This window comes from Prionailurus viverrinus, chromosome D1 (genome assembly GCF_022837055.1).
Source record: "Prionailurus viverrinus isolate Anna chromosome D1, UM_Priviv_1.0, whole genome shotgun sequence".
Lineage (NCBI taxonomy): Eukaryota > Metazoa > Chordata > Mammalia > Carnivora > Felidae > Prionailurus > Prionailurus viverrinus.
In genome coordinates, this window is record NC_062570.1 from 101,121,191 (window position 1) to 101,133,328 (window position 12,138).

At 38.9% G+C, this 12,138-nt stretch overlaps 1 pseudogene; it reads right to left on the minus strand.

The window, feature by feature from the left end:
* Nucleotides 1-593: 593 nt before the first annotated feature.
* On the minus strand, nt 594-1,768 carry LOC125146548 (olfactory receptor 4C16-like; annotated as a pseudogene).
* Between the last annotated feature and the right edge of the window lie 10,370 nt (nt 1,769-12,138).

A 12,138-nucleotide genomic window follows, 5' to 3' on the forward strand; every position in this document is an offset into this window, starting at 1 on the left:
TCTGTGGTTGTGAGTCTATAGGGTGGTACAGAAGAGCAGAAGACACCAGGAGTCGACATGAAGAGGGGCAGGGAAAGCACTAGATCAAAACCACAAATTTTTAGACGAGACAGGTGGAGACAGAACGGTGAAGGATATCTAAGTTGTAGACCTTACATACCTGTTTGTACCTTACGCTATCTATTCCTCTACGTAAAACCGACTTAACACCAACCGGTCTGTGTTCAGATTGCTTATTTTCCTGAAAGAAGTGGTGTTCTTGCCCCCAGGACAGGATTATATTAGCTCAACCATGAGAAGATTATATACTTGGGGCATCCGGGTGGCTCAGTCGGTTAAGCGTCCGACTTCGGCTCAGGTCATGATTTCACGGTTCATGGGTTTGAGCCCTGTGTGGGGCTCTGTGCTGACACCTCAGAGCCTGGAGCCTGCTTCACATTCTGTGTCTCCTTCTTTCTCTCTCTCTGCCCCTCTCATGCTTGTGCTCACTCTCTCTCAAAAATAAATAAATAAACATGAAAAAATATTATATTCTTTATAGGCTTCTAGGTATGCCCAAACTATGAAGAAATACTTGAAGCTTCCATTCATGTTTAGCCATCTGAGATCGACTTCTTGTGCCATAATTTCCCATGGTACTTTTCACTGCTGCATTCTTCAGCATATAAATCAGAGGGTTGAGCAAACATTTCCCATTTGTATAAAACACAGCTATCATCTTTTTTTTTTAAGTTTATTTTTGAGAGAGTGACAGAGCGCGAGTGGGGGAGGGGCAGAGACAGAGAGTGAGACCCAGAATCTGAAACAGGGTCCAGGCTCCTTGTTGTCGGCACAGAGCCGGTGTCAGCCGGATGCTGCTGGTCGAAGCCCTACGGTGGGGCCTGACTATGGGGCCGGACCCTGGGGCTTGAACTCATGAGCCGCAAGATCATGACCTGAGCTGAGGTCGGACCCTTAACTGACTGAGCCACCCAGGCGCTCCAATCACAGCTATCATCTTATCCATGGGGAAGGTGGTTGCAGGGCGTGTGTATATAAATATGCAAGGACCGAAGAACAAGATGACCACAATGATGTGGGAGACACAGGTGGAGAGGGCTTTTCTCCTCCCTTCAGCACTGTGGTTTCTCAGAGAATACAAGATATTAACATAGGAGCACATCAGCATGACAAAACTCAGGGTACAAACGGCCCTGCTATTGGACCCCAAGAGTAGATTGATTACGTAAGTGTCTGTACAGGCGAGTCGCAACAATGGCTGCAAGTCACAAAAATAGTGATTGATCACATTGGGACCACAGAAGGGTAAACTCAAGGCCAGAAAAACCTGAGCTAAGGAATGTACACAGGACCCCACCCAGGCCATAGCCACCAGCACAGCACAGACCCGTCAACTCATGATGGTTGTGTAGTGCAGGGGCTTACAGATGGCCACATAGCAGTCAGCGGCCATGAGGATTAGAATGAAGATCTCCAGGCAGCCAAAGAAATGGAACGAGAAGACCTGTATCACGCACTCACTGAAAGAGATAGTGGTCTTTTTTAAAGGGCATCCACAATCATTCTAGGGGCTACGGAAGTACAGAAGCAGGTGTCAGATAAGGATCGGTGGGCTAGGAAGATACACACGGGACTCCTGAGTTCCCCGGGGGGCCTTGACAGTGGTAATGATCAGAACGTTACCCAGCAACATCCCCAAATAGAGAAGCAAGAAAATGACAAACACTGTTTTCCTCCTAACAGGATCCCCTGTCAACTGGAGCAGAAAAATTTAACATTATTCAGCTGCATGATCATGAGTGAGAAGGGGAAGTGTGAAAAGATTTGTCTGCGAAAAAATAAAGAAATTGATTTACGGTGTGCTAGGAGACGTTATGGAATATTTTAAGCAAAATAATTCATGATACCGTGTGTGATTGTGGGATATTTTCAGCAAAAATAAATATTCCTCATCAGGTACATTTTGTGGGTGTTTTTTTTCCATGTCACTACAGTATTTTGTTTTTAATTTTTAATGACCACTTCAATGGGCATTATGAGTCCCAAATTATCTTACTAGTGTGATACCTTTCTCAGCACTCCTCAATGTTTATTTACTTTGAGAGAGAGAGAGAGGGAGAGGGAGAGAAGGGGCAGAGAAAGAGGGAAACACAAACCAAAGCAGGCTCCAGGCTCTGAGCTGTCAGCACAGAGCTGGACACGAGGCTCCAACTCACAGACTGTGACAGCATGACCTGAGCTGACGTCAGATGCTTAACCCACTGAGCCACCCGGGGAACCCCTAGCACTCTTCAAATATAACCCCCTGCTAGATTTGACATGATTCTGATTGATTTTGCCAATTCAGTGATTATAATAAATTAAGTTATGTGGCCCCATACTATTATTTCCTTCTTTATTTATATTTTAAATACATTTAATAAATACTGGGGTCCTGTTTTGCATCGTATATCGCTCAACTTATAGGATTTGACTGTTCTTGGAGGTTCATGAAGATTCATGTGACCTCACATGCCACTCCCAATCTTATAAAGAATGTCCTTTTGATGCATATGTTTATATATCACGTATTTGTTACACATATTTTTATAAATGTATTATTTGTAAATCCAACATCTTCTGCCTCTCTGCATACCTTCTCACATATAGCAGCTTTAAAGGAGGAACAGGAAATACAGATTTAAATAATATGCCGGAAATTTCAAGCATATTTGTGATATGTAGGACTTGATCAATACAAATGAACAGAAGTGAATATTCTTTCATATTTGAAAATATCTCACATATCCCTGTTTCTGTTTTTCTTTCTCCAATTTCTGAACGGCAACCTGAGAGCCCTCAGAGCCTCTGGATATACATTTGTAAGTGAAAGGAGAGAGATAAACTTCATCGTTCTATATTCACAAATCAACTTTTTAACGTAAGCATCTCAGATCTTGGGTGGCTGTGTATGGGTATCACCTGGCATTTGATGTAGGACCAGATCATGATTGTAGCCCCTTAAGCTGCACATTCGCGGAATAGAGCAGAGAAGCAGAAATGGGAAGAAGATGTGATTTTAAAAAGGACGTAGCATATAGTCAGTAACTGATTGATCCCTAATTCTTTTCAGTCCTGGCAAAGTCAATGATCACTTTGAAATGTTGGGGTGGTTGAGTGACTCAGCTGATTGAGCATCCGACTTCGGCTCAGGTCATGATCTCGTGGTTCATGGGTTCGAGCCCCCCGTCGGGCTCTGTGCTGACAGCTCAGAGCCTGGAGCCTGCTTCGGATTCTGTGTCTCCCTCCCTCTCTGCCCTTCCCCCGCTTGTCTCTGTCTCTGTCTCTCTCTGTCAGAAATAAACATTAAAAAAATAATAAATGTTATTTCTTTCAATGAAGATATCTTTTTTTTTTAAATTTGAAATGTGTTCTTGACCAAAATTTCAAGAAAAGCCTTTCTTTAAGGTCTTGCTTATCAAGATGATGTTGGAAGGGGCACTATATGCAAATACCAATATAAACTGAAATGTGGTGTATTTAAATATAACTTGGAGGACTTCCTCTTCCTATTGTGTTCCTCCCCAATCTCATCCATACTTCCAATAAATTGTCTTACGATATTTTCATGACCATCATTTCAAGAACAAAACCCTTTTCTTTTTTTCAATTAATTATGTATGTGCTTGTGACAATTTTAGAGACTCTCGCTCAAAAAATAAAAAAAAAACAAATAAGAAGGAAACTAACACATGTGGTTATGAACCACGTATGACACTGGGGTATTTCATACTATTTCTTGAATTCCTCATTGTATTTCTGAGTTATATGATATTACCTAATTCTATAATGCAGAAAATGAGGCTTGGAGAGTTTAGCAATTAGCCCAACATTCACAAAAGTTATGGAAGAGAGCAAGTTAATTCTGTTTCCCGAGCTCTTTTTAAGATTTGGCATCTAGGAAATAAAGACATTTAATAAAATTGGTAAGACTAATGTTTGAATACTATCCTTGCTTATACTTGGTAGTAGGTTTCTCTTACAACCTTGGCAAGATTGGTCAGGTTTTAAATTCTACATATCAACTCCAAATAATTACAATAAAATTTTTAAAAAAAGATAAATCCAAGGGGACATTTCACTTAATATCAAACTTCTTAATATAAGAAATATTTGGGGAACTGGTTTCCTGTTTTAAATTATCTATCTATCTATCTATCTATCCGTTTTGGGGGAGAGAGAGAGAGAATGGGGGAGGGGGAGAATCCCAAGCAGAGTTTGTTTTGTCAACACAGAGCCTGATGTGGGGCTCCCTGCCCCAAATTATGAGATCACGACCTGAGCTGAAATCAAGAGTTGAACGTTTACCTCACTGAGACACCCAGGTGCCCTGGTTTTCTTTTTATATTCAGATGGTTACTGCTATAGAAATGTAGCAGTAATAAATCAGATCAACTCACAAATCCTTTTATTTTCTACATCTCCACATTTTCACCTCTTTCTTGTGGCTATTGTCACCACTTTTGGAAAGGGATAGGGAAAAAGGATGAAGCAAAATACTAACGTATTTCTCCTAATGTGCAAACTCATCTAGATGAAAATGTGGATAATCTTGGAAAACCTGTATAGGCACAGAAAGTTTTCTGTATAGATTTCTCCCTTAATTTCTTGTCAGGGTCCATTTACTGTGGAGCCAACCAGAACCTTGATTAAATAGTCATCATTTAGGGGCACCTGGGTGGCTCAGTTGGTTGAGCAACTGACTTCAACTCAGGTCATGATCTCATGGTGTGTGAGTTTGAGCCCCGCATCAGGGTCTGTGCTGACAGCTGGGAGCCTGCAGCCTGTTTCGGATTCTCTGCTGTGTCTCCCTCTCTCTCTGCTCCTCCCCTGCTTGCACTCTGTCTCTGTCTCTGACTATCTCTCTCAAAAATAAATAAACATTAAAAAATTTAAAAAAATAGTCATCATTTGATGTATTTTGAAAAATGATATAATACTATAGGGGGCTTACTTTGATGTTGGTTTTTACGTGAGTGAAAAGGTAAATTAGGAAAAGGAAGCTAATCAATGAGAGAAGCAGATGTCTAAGACACTACAGAGATTAGGTTTTCTCCTCAAGGTTGGCATTTATCCATGTGACACTCTTTGAGCAAATGCGTGTTGTGTGCCTAATGCCAAACACAGACATCAGTGCCATGATATTCAGTCTCTTGAAAATATGGGCAGTCTAGCAGAGGAGAAAGAGAGAGAGATGCAAAAGATCAAAAGGAGGTCCTAAAAGGTGGTACAAGAGTATCTGTGATAATTAAGAGAACGTGCTCTTTTGGCCAAGAGGAATGAGAAGTCCTCATGCAGGAGGTGTGTTTGAGATCAGCTTTAAAAAAGGATAGGTCTGAAATAAGAGAGCATGCTCACTGGAAGGAAACCACAAGCAAGAACCAAAGGTAAAGAACTACCAGGCTTGAATGGGCAACAGTTGAGAAGGTCAGTTTGGTTGGGGGTTAAGGAACAATGCTGGGGAAAAAAGCTGAAAATCCAGATGTGACCTAATGTGCATTTTGCATGACGTTGGGGATAATAACAATAATAAGAATAATAATATCCTCCCAGAGTCTTTGGAAGCATTGGGCATAATAAAGGAAAAGTCCTTGTGCAGTCCCTGAGCACACGTGCAGTAATGTTACTATGACTGGTTTTAGGAGGGCAGGGGGAGGCTGTTCCCTGCATTTGAGCTGAGAAGTGCCACAGTGGAGGCTGTGTGGTGGCTAAACCAGGAGCCCAAAGGGATGGGCGGGTGGGGAGAGAAATGAGGCGGCTGAGAGACCAGCGAGGTAACAGGTATGCTCTCTGCCTGACAGAATCCATTTCTGGATTTGGCCCCTCTCTTGAGTTGGAACTCAGGGATAGACGATAATGAGAGAATTGGTGAGAGGAAAGAGGAAGAAGAACCAGCGAAGAACAGAGGAGGCAAAAAGCCCTCATCCTTCTTGACCTTTGGTGAGAAAATCATTTTTTGTTTTCTTATTGACTCTCCATCCCCATTTGCATATTCCATCTCAGAATCTGGAAATGGCTTGCACACTGTCAGGGCTGGGGGCATGACTCAGGGCTGAAATTAGGTTTGCATCTTCTTTGTCTGGTGGAGGCATGAGGAGAACCCTGGTTTCCTGGGGACTCTTTTTCTCCCCGGAAATGGCTGCCTAGGCATTGTGTCCTCCTGTTCGTACTGATCAAGCTGATCAAGTCCCTTTTACCTCCTCACATTCTCATGCCCATTTTGAAGCCTGAAGTTGTAAATGATACTGAGTTAACCACAAGGTAAGCTTGTCTTTCAGGGACGTAACAAAGTGGGGACCCTTCCTTGCAAGAATATTGATTCTATCATGTTCTTTCTGTCTGGCCCGGCTTTCCTGTGAACTTACTTACGTGGCTCCTCAAAATGTAGTTGAGTTGGAGGCTAATCCAGGCAAAAGGCTGACTGGATGCAAAGGAGTGTTTCCAAATGGTGCTTACTTCGGCATTTCTGTTACACTGGGATTCTCACTGGGGATGGGCAAGAATCTTACAGCTTCACTAACAGAGCTATTTGCAGACCTTGCCCAGGGTGGAGAGCCACTAGCTCAGACATGGCTGTGCACCTTGCTGAAACCAGATGTCTTCTTTAGCTTCCTGGCATGACTTAGAGGGCTCACATGTCCTACAATGAAGGTTTATTCTTGTGAATAAATAAATATTTATATATATATAAATATATATAATATATATTAATATAATAAAATAATAAATAATAATTATATATAAATAAATATTATTGTGGCTTATTTGGCTGGGAAGGTTAAGTGTAAGAGGCAGAAAGCAGATGTCTGCAGGTGTTTCTGTGTTGACGTTGCCTTTGTATAAACTGATGGAGATTCGGCATATTTACAACCAAAGGAATTCAGAAAAAAAAAAGATGTCATATGGGATTCTTGATAGGTAAATGTAAATGTAATTGCTTATATTTTTGAAGTACTTTGTGAGGCAATTTACATGAATTTCTCATCTCTTTTGTAAAGGTAAGGAGACTGAGTTTGGGAAGCTGGGTATTCAGTCCAAATAGACTCACCAGCACGCAGTGGAGCTAAGATTCAAACTCAAGTCTCATCATTAGTTCGCTGGAACTCTTTGTTTTTTAAGTTTGCTTATTTATTTATTTTGGTGGGGGTGGGGGGAAGGGCAGAGAGAGAGGGAGAGAGAAAATCCCAAGCAGGCTCCACACTGTTAGCACAGAGCCTGACAAGGGCCCCAACTCACAAACTGTGAGATCATGACCTGAGCCAAAAATCAAAGAGTCTGATGCTTAACTGAGTGAGCCACCCAGGTGCCCCAAGGTTGCTGAAATTCTTAAGTGTGATACTATACTACCTTGAAACGTTGCATAATAAAAGAAAGAACAAAGTATACCATTACAGAATGCTTAATGAATGGTCATTTCTTTAATAAATAAAGAAAATAATATCGGGTAACACCTACTATGGGTAGCTTAATAGTGATTGGTGGTTTGCTTTAGGGGAACATGCTGTGTAATGCATGAGATTCCTATTTCTTGTTGTATCCTAATGGTAACTTTAAAAGGTAGATGTAATTATTTCCACTTTACAAAGTTGAAAGCTGAGCTCTGAAGAAGTAAAATGACTTCCTTAAGATCACCCACAGTTTGTTGCAGAGCTCAGCTTTCACCCAGATCCACCTGCCTATCTTGCTCATTTCCACTCTTTCCACTGTGTCATGATGCCTTGAGGTAGTAGGTTAATAGGAAAGCAGCACTCAGCATTAAACTTTTTCCATGGGGGAAGGGAAGGAAAGAAAAAGTAAAAAAGAAAAAGAAAAAAGAAAAAAAAAAGAGGTTAGAGTGGGAGAGAGCCAAAGCATAAGAGACTCTTAAAAACTGAGAACAAACTGAGGGTTGATGGGGGGTGGGAGGGAGGGGGGGGTGGGTGATGGGTATTGAGGAGGGCACCTTTTGGGATGAGCACTGGGTGTTGTATGGAAACCAATTTGACAATAAATTTCATATATTGAAAAAAAACTTTTTCAATAAAAAATACAAATATAATGTATAATATATTTTTGATAACAACAGGATTCTATTTATGAAAAAGAATACAAGAAATGAGAATGAAAGACCATTATTTCTCTTGAACACAGACATGAAAAATTTTAACAAAACATTAGTAAATCAGATCCTGCAATAAAAACCAATACACCACAGTCTAGGGGGTTCATCCGAGCAATAAAAGCCTTGTTTGACAATTAAAAAAAACAATCAATGTAATTCATCATATTAATAGACCAAATTAAGAGAATCATAATATCATATCAGGAGATGTAGAAAAAGCTTTCAACTGAATTCAACATCTTGTTGTGATTAAAATCCTTGACAATCTAGGAACAAAATGAACTTCATTAGCCAAATAAAAAATATCTAGGGATAACCAAGAGCTAATACAATATTTAATGGTAAGAGACTAACTTATTCTCCTCTGTGATCTAGAACAAGGCAAAAATGTCCTTTTTCACCACCGACTACTCAACATTGTTCTGAAAGTTCTAGCTGATTTATTAGACCAAAAAAAAAAAGTCATACAAAGTAAAAAAACAAGTAAAACTGTCTTTATTTCTATGCAACACAAGTGCCCATGTTAAAATCTCAAGGAATCTACAAGTATCTCGTGAAACTAATAAGTGAGTTAGCAAGTTCATAGGATACACTGTCAACATGCATAATTGATTGCCAACAATAGAAAAATAAAATCTAAAAATTTTAAAATTATAATAAAACTTTTTTGCATATAAATTTAATGAAATATGTTCAAGATCTGTATGCAGAAAATTATAAAACAATAATGAAAGGAATCGAGAAGATCTCAGCAAATGGAGAATATACACCATTCATAACTAGAAGACGCAGTAGTGTTAAGGTGTCAATCCTAGCAATTTTTATTTTTTTAGATATCAACAAGGTGATTCTCAAACTGATATGAAAAGGCAAAGCGACTAGAATAGCCAAAATAATTAAAAAAAACCCCACATGTTGCAGGACTAATATTACTATTAATTTAGAATTAATTACATATTGTTAGAATTAATTAATATTAATTTAGAATTGCTATAAAGTTACAGTAATCAAGATAGTGTGCTATCAGTGGATGGTCTGGTATTGGTGAAAAGCATATACACAAAGATCAATGGAACGAAAAGAAAAAGGTGATTTGGTGGAGAAAAGATAGTGTTTTTAACAAACAGTGCTAGAACAACTGGATGTCCACATACAGAAAATGAACTTACACCCATGACAAAATTTTGTTTACACAAAATAGCTCAAAATGCATCATAGATATGAAAGTATTTTAAGGGACCCAGGAAGATACACTTAGATTCTTTTTCAAAGGGGAAGAGCATCCACGGAGTAGATGAGTTTTTTGAGCAAACAAGTATGTAGCTAGAAGGAATGGGAGAGTGAAGGGAAAGGTATGTAAGAAAAGAGAAGAGGGATAGGGGATCCCATGGAGAAAATTCTGAGGTCTGAAGGAGATGTAAAAACATACTAAATCAAGTTTGAGGGAGACCTCTAACCACAAGAGAAAAAGATTGGAAAAAGAAAGGTTTAGTTGGATTGTAGGAAATAGACTGATCACGAGGAGATTCCCAGAATCCCTTGGTAATTTGTATTTCAGAAGCAAAACGTACTAACAGCTTGTGCCAATTTTCAAAGGCTATGACCTCTGGCTAGTTTTATACTTTTTATAAATAAGACCCCCAAAGAACCATTAATGTAGAAAATAACAAATGATTGTAAACCCATTAACTCTTAGGACAAAAGATAGTATTTCTGTCCTTCCATAGGCTCGTGCTCTATCTCGTTGTATCACCTCTGTTTTACAGGAATCCTATGTATTATCACATTGTTATGCCCCAGTTCCTTCATATGTGAAATGAGGTTGGTAATATTATTTATTGCGTAGAGTTGTTATAAAGTGAAATAAGCTCAACCCCACCAGTGATTCATGGCTGACATAAGGCACATGTTTACTAAGTGTTTCCTACGGTTAGTGGAGCTCAGAGGGCAAAGCAGAATCAAACATCAGTTTTGAATATAGATGTAAACAGAGGAAAGGTTATTGAAAATGACATAAGACTAGAGCAAAATTATAGAATGTTCACCTCCACTGTTGGCAAATTATTTCAGTGAGTCTTTCATAACCCTCAAAGTACATGAAAGAAAGTTCTATGCCTGTAAGTTTCCTTAAGGTTTGCCTAAATGGAAATTAATTTACCTTAAATGGAAATTTACCTTAATGGCAATACATCCTTAAAAAACTTACCTCAAATGGAAGTGTGTTAAAAAATACATGCATCTTCTTCCCCGAGAGAATGATAAAAACACTATATGGGAACGGATGGGTATCATTTCTTAACATAACGGCCAGATCTAGAGTTTGATCCCCAGATGATAGCAAAGGGTAAAAGAAAGTCAAATTGCATCAACAGCAGATCTCAGTCACTAAGGACCAAGGATCTCAGTCACCAAGGACCAAGGATCTCACGCTGCAGAGGTACCTTTTTTTGCAGGGCATTTGCCATCTGGTTGTAAATCTGCTGTAGTAACTTGGATCTAAGAGGATAATGACTGGTGAATTGATTACTTGGGGACATACAATAATTAACTAAAACTAAATAAGCAATACCTTGGGAGGAAACACATGTACTTGGAGGATATAAACACTATTTGAAATTTTATTTAGCATTGGCTTCAAGGCTGAAGCCCTGAGCAATAATGCAGTGATACAAATACTGGGTCTGTATAAACTAGGATTTGACTAGTTTTGGAAAACTAAGTACTCGTCTTGCCTTCAAGCTTTTTTCTTTCCTGAGGTGTGACCTCCTATCATTTATTTGAAATGAAGGTATGATAGGTGGCGGTAGTGAAAAAAAAATGCATGAATTTTCTAACTTTTTATGTGTGCATCGAAGGAAATTAGGCAGTGAAACTCATGGGTAACACTCACTGAGCTGATTAAAATTCCAAATCGGAAACTTGAAAGATAGTCATTCAAACAGTTAAAGAATGCAATTTCAGTGAAGAGAGGACATTAAAAAAATATAAAAGGACAGACTCAAAGTCAGTGCAAAGAAAAAAAAAACGGTGAGTAATATTTTACCATTATTCTGCATAAATCTGTAATACTTTTGAAAAAAATATTTTTAACTGTTATGTTAGGAAAACATTAATTAGCAGCTAATTTTAAAGTAGACTTTGCTGCGAATTCTATACTCTAAAACTTTTTGGTTTAAGAGAAGACTAAATTGAAAGATCTTGGTTGTCTACTGAGGGTAGCATGACACATTCTAGAAAACTGAGATCAAAGTCATGTGCGAATTCTGCCTTTTTTATTGAATGACTGCACATCAAAAGGACCAATTATTATAACTTTAGGGAGATGGTCAGTAAGACATTGACCACAAATAAAGTAATTTTATTTCTGGAAAAGACATATGATAGGATAATCGAGGCTAGTGCCTTCATTCTTCCTAAGAAACTTATTATCCAAGAGTGTATGGGGTCCCGAATGCAAGGTGTGGCAATATTAGGGCATGCAATCAAATATTTTTCTCCAACTATTTTTGTTACGTGGCCAATAGCTAAGCATGCAATATCACTACTCATGCTTGAGAGAATAAGAAATATATGGCTTCCCACAAAAGCACGTGAGCTGTACATTTGTTTCTTTCTAGAGTTGGCTTATTTATTCCAGAATCCTGAACTGATTTGGTGTGCGGTTTTTCATGAAGACTTGAGCCTATCTTATAGTTCTGTGTTTCCATTGATGCATTTTCCATTTAAATGTGAATGGCTAAAATGGGACCATGATCCATTCAGGAGAGATCCTGGTTTTGTCTGGAACACTCAGAAATGTATGCAAATTTCCGAGTTGGGCCAGCCAGGGTTCGTGTTAAATTTATGTTGTTGCTTCATTATTTCTCCCTTGAAAGGATGTAGAATGAGGTATTAAGAAACACAAGCACTGGAGTTGGAAAACTCAGGTTATAAACCCTTGTTTGCTATATACTAATGTGCTACTATGTACAAGCGCCTTAACCTCTGTAAACTAGAGT